Below are 7,104 nucleotides of genomic sequence, written 5' to 3'. Positions count from 1 at the left end.
AAAGGAAGGGAAATATTTGAGAGTTGTTTGAAATCAGTATTATTTTGGGAAGGTGGCAATGTATGATGCTGAATTCCACTGGTACAGAGTGGTATATGAAGATGGTGACTTTGAAGACCTTGGTGGCAAATTAGAGGAAGTTTTGTGGTGCCACTTGACATTTTCTGTTCCAAGTGACAACTCTGGCTGCAAGGTCCAGGTCTGATGCATCCCCTCCCTTGGTTGGGAAAAACTTCGAAGTCTAAAGTGGAAAAAGTTAGGTTTCAGGAAACTCTGCATGTCCATCAAGAACCCATCAAGTGAGTTTGAGGGAAAGAAAAATAGTGGCAGTCAATTTGATGGAAGAAATACCCAGGGAGACAGTCATAGAGACAAACAAAAATTTAAAACTCAAATAAAGGACCAACTGGAATAGCAGCCATGAGAAAGCCGATCTTTGTGACAATACAACTTTTGGTTAACTTATCAAAAGCATGCAGTATGTAGTGCAGGAAATACTGAGAAAAATGAAAAATTAGGTGCTGGGAGATATGGATAAGGAAAGTACAATGCAAGATAGTCTGAAGAGACAGAAAAGAAGTTCAAGAACAAATATTTGCAAACAGCTAGAGTTAAAAAAGAGAAAGAAAAATTTATCAGATCAGTCATCAACATATGAGTGCGGGTCGAGAAAGAAGAATTATCTTCGGACTTCCCTGCATTAGATGAGAGTTCACGAGGAGAATATTCCAGATCTTTTTGAAGTTTTTGTTGTTATTAGCACTCTTTGTTCATGAACTTCTTATAAAAGCATATCTAAACTACATTATTCTGTACAAGTATACGGTAATCATCAATTTCCTGGGCTTGATGTTAGAAGTTCTCCTTGTGAAAGTGGAACCCGAGTACTGGTCTCATGGCTGAATTCCACTGAAAGGTCTCTTAATTGTTTTGTGAGAGTTGGAGGTCCATGATGAAGACACCTGCAGCTTCAGAAATTAGTGATATATATTGTACCACTTGTAAAAACATGATATTTGAACTAGTAGTGTACCTATCCGGGCGGATTTGTGAGCATTTGCCAGGTCGGTATATACTTTCCTCCAGTTTGAGCCCTAGCGAAATGTGTCCGAATCTGTCACTCATGGAATCAGTTAACAATATCCCCAAGAGGCAATGATACAACATATAAGACAGATGATTACCGACTTCACTGAGACAATATCTGAGTCCATTTTTGGCATGCTGTAGTGACTGGACCATTGCAATAAGAGCTGATCTTGCATCACCCTCTTCATACACACTGGTCAGGTAGTGTGCATCTCTCATGACATTCTGCAATGAACATTCGCTTTTGAGTTGATCTGTTACGTGCTGTGGTGCAAGAACTGAAGCCTGCCGAGTAACAAGTTTATCACAAAGTACGGTATGATCACTCTCCCCAACATCATTCATGACACCTTTGAACCATTCAAAGAACCCTTGTTCTCTAGTAACCCAGTGAGGAAGTAGCCCTTCCTGGACCTTTGGCTTTGAAGAGGTCTGCATCTGTTGCATAGTTCTTTGCAGTTCCTGGATTAATTTCATCATTCATGTTAGATGTTCCTTCATGCTAGTCATAACTCAAACATGTCAGTATCTAACTAATTTTTACTTCATTTGCTTTTATGTCATTCAGGGAGATCTACATGCATATACTGATAAATGGAGTGCACCAATGACAAAGTCCGATAACAAAGAGAATGTCATATTTCTTGTATTTTGAGCTGGTGCACCATAAGGCCCAATCAGGAGTTTTGGGAAGCTGAGAACAATATAACTTGCAATGGTAAATGCTTCTACGAAAAAATACCTTGTGAAATTAGAGGAGTTTCTACTACTGACATGCTTTTGATTACCTAGTTGGTTGAACTTTGTGCATCCGCTAGTACTGTTGTTTCTTGCCTAACTAGGTTAACCTTTTTCATAACAACTTCAACCTCACAAGCCTGCATGAGATTGGGGTGCATTTTGTGATCACGATATTCTTATATTTAGAAACTCATGGCAGCGGTGATCCTGTATTCAAATCCATAATTATGTAGCATTCAGATTAAATCGACCCTTTTGCAAATAAATTTCTGAGCTCTGTTGATCCAATCTCCCCAAGGTTCGAATGTGGACACTCAGAAGGATCTCTGGGGCAGAAGTGATGGAGAAGGGATGCCTGTTGACATTTCACAATATCTTGCATATTGGGATCAGAGAGAAGAAATACCTTTTGCTGAACTGAACAAACCATTCAAAAGGTGAGACATCTGGACACTTAGAAACAAGTACATTCCACTCTTGTATCTGAATCGGCGGCTTTCTCATCTGTATTGAAAAGAACATTTCCTGGATATATTGCTGCCTGTGTGACATATTTGCAAGATCAGTTAGTTTTCTTCATCTGATAGTACTGAATATGGCTGATGTCAACCAAGATCGTAAATATCTGACCTTGATAATATTCACATGATAGTTTTCTCCGCGAGTACTCGGGTTAATCTCCTCACTAATGTATATTAGTGGGATTTGATATGTCACATCCATGCCTGCAAAAACCAAAAGGAAATGTTAATTGCTGAACCTAGTGTCATTGTGAAAGTATTGTTTTATCTTGAGAGTGGGGTTGGCTCACAAATCGTCTTGTACCATCGTAGGTGGTGAGATAAATAAAACAGGAGGTGCAAAACAAAGGAGGGCATAAATTAGCACCCAGCAGGTGGTGTGCATACGCAGAATGCGTTTGAAACCAGCCAAGTGGTGAAGGGGGATGGCAACGACACACAGCTTGCTCACTCCTAAAAGAATGGGTACAGCTAATGTATAAGAGAGTACCATTACAATGATGCATGATAATGCGTAACCCCAGCTATACTGGATATCAGGCTTGAGGTAAGTCGGTTGCTTATGTGTGGTGCTGAAATTGACGCCAAGTGTTCCTCCATAGTACGGATATGGGCATGCAATCCAGTCTTGGAAAATCCACAGGCCAGATGACTGGGCAGCGGTGTCGTAGAAAAGTCCCTAATGCAATTGCTATTGCCACTTGAGCTGCAGGAAATTTAATAGCAATAGAGATGTTACAGCTACTGCAATATGCTCTGTGACATTTTACCGAAAAGATTCCAGTTTGTATGAGATAATTAATTACCTTGTGGAAGTTGATAGCCCGTCATCAAAGCGGAATGATTCTACTCAAAAGCTGTTGATCTAAGCCTTGTAATGGTGTTTACCTGAAGCTGGGAATAGTATCAGTGCCATGTTCAATTTCAAGGTCTCGGCACTGCCATGGCTACAGAGACACAATAACCCATCACTTCATATGCTGTTTTTCTCTGAACTCAATAAGCTTCCATGTAAACAAGACTATATTCAGCATTAACCAAATGAAAAGAATCCATATTCTTTTCAGAGTGCTCGAGAGTGAAAATCTGCAGCCATGGTTACAAACTTATTGATCGCAGCTTCTGTATCGTTTAGGGGATCATTGTCTTTGCAGGGGTTTGTGTATTTTTCGAAGTTACTCTCATGTCCTTGTGTGCTGCTGCTGACCATCCCTCGGGAGTGAGGTTTCAAGTTGCCAAATCTGGATGGTTTGTCGGGTCGTGGAGTGCGCTGCTTTTGCACAGGTTGGAAATCAAGCGGGTATTTCACGGTGCCTCAATGTAGCCATGATGGTCAGGATCAAGTTCTTCCATGATAAAGCTGCAGCATAGGTTCGCGGCATTAAGCTGCTTTAACTGCCAGTTTGTTGGCGTTGCGCTCCAAGACCAGTCGCCTGTTGGTCAGAAGACAATGGGCTCTATCCATTGGTATTCGGTTTTCAAAGAGAAAAACAGATACAATTGTGGCTAAGAGTTTTGGGTATCAGCAAGACCTCTTTTCACTTCATCTTCAGTGAGCTTTCCATCTCGCCATTCTTGTCGCACCTAGCTCAGATTGAACAACTTGTATCATGTCGGTATCCTCTAATTATACTGTGAAAAGTGGGGAATTGAAAGATGAGTACGTAGCCAAAGAATATCTGAAAGCACTCCGAATCGAAGTTTTTGAGTCACGACATTTCTTCCACCGAAACCTTAAACGCTGGTCTTTCGTCCTCCATTGTCCAGGTCAGCATTTCTCCGCCCTATGCGCGCATCAAATGGTTCACCGGCGAACTCCTTTTCCTTCACCAGCGTGCCTGCGAAATACAGCGAATCTCAGTCTGCATCTCTGTGCAGTGTCATTTAAACTTACGTCTCATGTATTGATTGCAGTTCAGTGGTCTTGAGTTTACAGCATGATTGAGCAAAATTATGCATGATACATTCATGCTCTCATTTTGTATTTTTGTCACGAATGCATAACTTTGCTGGAGTTACAGTGATTACAGAAACAAAACAAATTTCTCTCCATTCTTAGTGGTGTCACTTAAACAACATTATTAATTTATCAGCATCTCTCTCCATTATCTCTGTAATCTTACAATAATTAATCCAGTTTTGCTTTTACTCTACCTCTCCCTCAGAATTTCAGTCATCCATTAGTCACACACTGCTTTAATTTTGTTTTACTTTACCACCTGCAGAGTAATCTTTCATGTTTTTAACCATGAGCTAAAAACAAGCTCTTTTTCTTATTAGATATCAGATACATTGTAACTTTGAATTTTTGGTAGAATATACATAAAGCTCAACAACTCAAACTAAGAACCAATTAATACTCTCTTCATTTGCACTCAATCTATCTGCTTAACTATCTACAATCACGCACATCCATATTTCATCAAAGGATTTGACAGTTAATGCCAGTACTCATTTACTACCGCAGATCTACCACTTTGCACCTAAAACAGAAAATTAACACATCAAATTCGTCCACTTCATGAATAATTGATTAAAAATAAAAAGAAAACATAAAGAAAGAAGAACACCAATGTGCAACGTCCAAAATTCTCTCTAGGAAGCCTTCCATCCAACAGCAAGCTGCTCAAACCTCCTCTCCAACAGACCCCATCCTCCCATCCTTCCCACTATTCTTGTCAAGAACCTCAACCCCTTTCAGTCCCGGCTCAGCACTTGATCTCCAGTCTCTGATCACCACTTGACACCGCCGAGCATTCAGTGACAAAACTCTCATTGAAGCTCTCAACTTCCAGTTTGTCTCAAAATCCTGTTTTGCAAAGCTCGGAACGCCTGAACTTCCGCTGCTGCCCGGCCATTGACGTCTCCGGCGAACTCTTCAACTCTCTTGAAACATTGCTCTCTGTTGTCCATTTACTATAATGTAGTCATTGCTTGTTGCCATTGATATTGCTTGTTTTGCTTCTTCTTCTTCTACTTTTACGTAGTTTGCATGGAATGAAGTGGTCAAATGGAAATTGAAGGCTAGTGTTATGGGTCTGGGGTGATGCGAGAAATTATAGATGATGAAAGGTTGGTGGAACTCCATTTAAATCTCTTTTTTATTTATTAGTTAGTTTTGTTAGTTTATTTATTTAAGTTTTAAATATATATATATATATATATTTGTTGAATTATTTTGGAGGAGTATTGGAGATCACGTAGTGGATTTGAATTGGCGTTTTCAATTAATCAATCTGAATGTTTTTGGACTTGGTTTGAGGGTTTTTGAATAATGAAGTTGAAGATGTGGTGCAATTATAGTTGAGTACCTAACACATGGTTGGTTCCCATTGACATATATAAGATCAATTTGGCTGATATTTTACTTTGTCTTTTCTTTTGATGTGTTGGCGCATTCTAATCATTTATGTATTTATGGGGTTGGTTTTCATTAGCTTCTTCAATTCTATCTTTTGTTGATTATATATATATATATATATATATTGTGACAAGTTTGTGGTATAAACATGTCCATCAATAATATGGATGAGCTATCGCTCAGTCAGTATTATAATACATGATAAATTGATTATTGAACCATTGAAATTTAAAATGGGAGTCAAATTGTGAGGCATTGAGGAGGGTGGTACATCTCTATTCTTTTGATACGTGTGATGAGTTTTTATTTATTTATGTTTGGGATAGAGGGATGGGGACAATGTGGACAATTCCATGCTTTGAAATGATTAATAATACTATTTCACTTTTCATGTGTGATCAAAGTTGTCGAGACCCGCTCGGACGTTAGTACGGTTAAGGTAAGGGTCGGTCGATGGGTGCCAGGATCGAATCGGGGTTGAGCCGGGTCATTAATAAAATATAAAAATATTATAATAATTAATAATGAACAAATATAATATTAAAACTATAATTATAAGTGTTGTTAAATCTGCCGTAGAAAGTTCGTTTATATACGTTTTCCCTCTCTAATTTGGTAGTCTCAAAACACCTCTCTTTTCTCTCACTAAACCCTTCAAGTCGTTAAGGTGACTAAGCGGAGTTGGTGGGGAATGACAACAATGACTCATCTCTCGCGACTTAATACAGACTCTGCTTTGATGAAAGGTCTTCGCAACAAGTCCGGTTATGTGGCATGTCTCGTTCCATTTTGGAATTTGTGAAATCTCGGGTTGGGTTGGTAGATCCGATCCGGAGATCGGTCCGCAGTGGAACACCTAGATCACGCACGGCGGGAGTTAGAAGTACGTGCCATGTGGGAGGCGGACCTCGTATGTAGTTTCTTGGATTTATGGGTGTTTGCGCACGTTGTTTTTATTTTTCTTGGCGTGATAAGCGATGAACCGCAGATCGATGGTTTGGTAGGAGAACCCTTTAGAGGACTCGTTGGTGGAAGTTGGATGCTGTCAGACAAGCTCGCGGTGTTGGGGTTGAGGAGAAAGAGGTCGTGGAGATGCGTTGGAGAGGTTGAGGAGCTAGTAGCATTGGAAGAGGAGAAGGAGAAGAGTGAGGAAGATGAGAACTTGGAGAATCGTACTAAGTTTACGGTTGAAGAGACGAAAGGAGAGGAGAATGTAGTCTGCGGAGGAGGTGAGGCGAGATGAATTAGGGAAAACTTTGAGATTAAAGTATGTTTTACGTTTAAATATATGTGTTTTGTGTAACTTAGGGTATTTTTCATTTAAAAATTGTTTATGTTTAATAATATTGGTTCGTGTTTAAATTCTTGGTAGCGTTTAACTGACAAACATCA

General features: G+C 39.6%; 1 pseudogene; it reads right to left on the bottom strand.

Annotated features, from left to right (window-relative positions):
• Positions 1 to 852: 852 nt before the first annotated feature.
• On the bottom strand, positions 853 to 5,264 carry LOC120256029 (annotated as a pseudogene).
• Between the last annotated feature and the right edge of the window lie 1,840 nt (positions 5,265 to 7,104).

Source organism: Dioscorea cayenensis, unplaced genomic scaffold, assembly GCF_009730915.1.
Source record: "Dioscorea cayenensis subsp. rotundata cultivar TDr96_F1 unplaced genomic scaffold, TDr96_F1_v2_PseudoChromosome.rev07_lg8_w22 25.fasta BLBR01001267.1, whole genome shotgun sequence".
In the NCBI taxonomy this organism is placed as follows: Eukaryota; Viridiplantae; Streptophyta; class Magnoliopsida; order Dioscoreales; family Dioscoreaceae; genus Dioscorea; species Dioscorea cayenensis.
The sequence above is the reverse complement of the archived record's forward strand: the minus strand, read 5'-3'. Positions and strand labels throughout refer to the sequence as shown.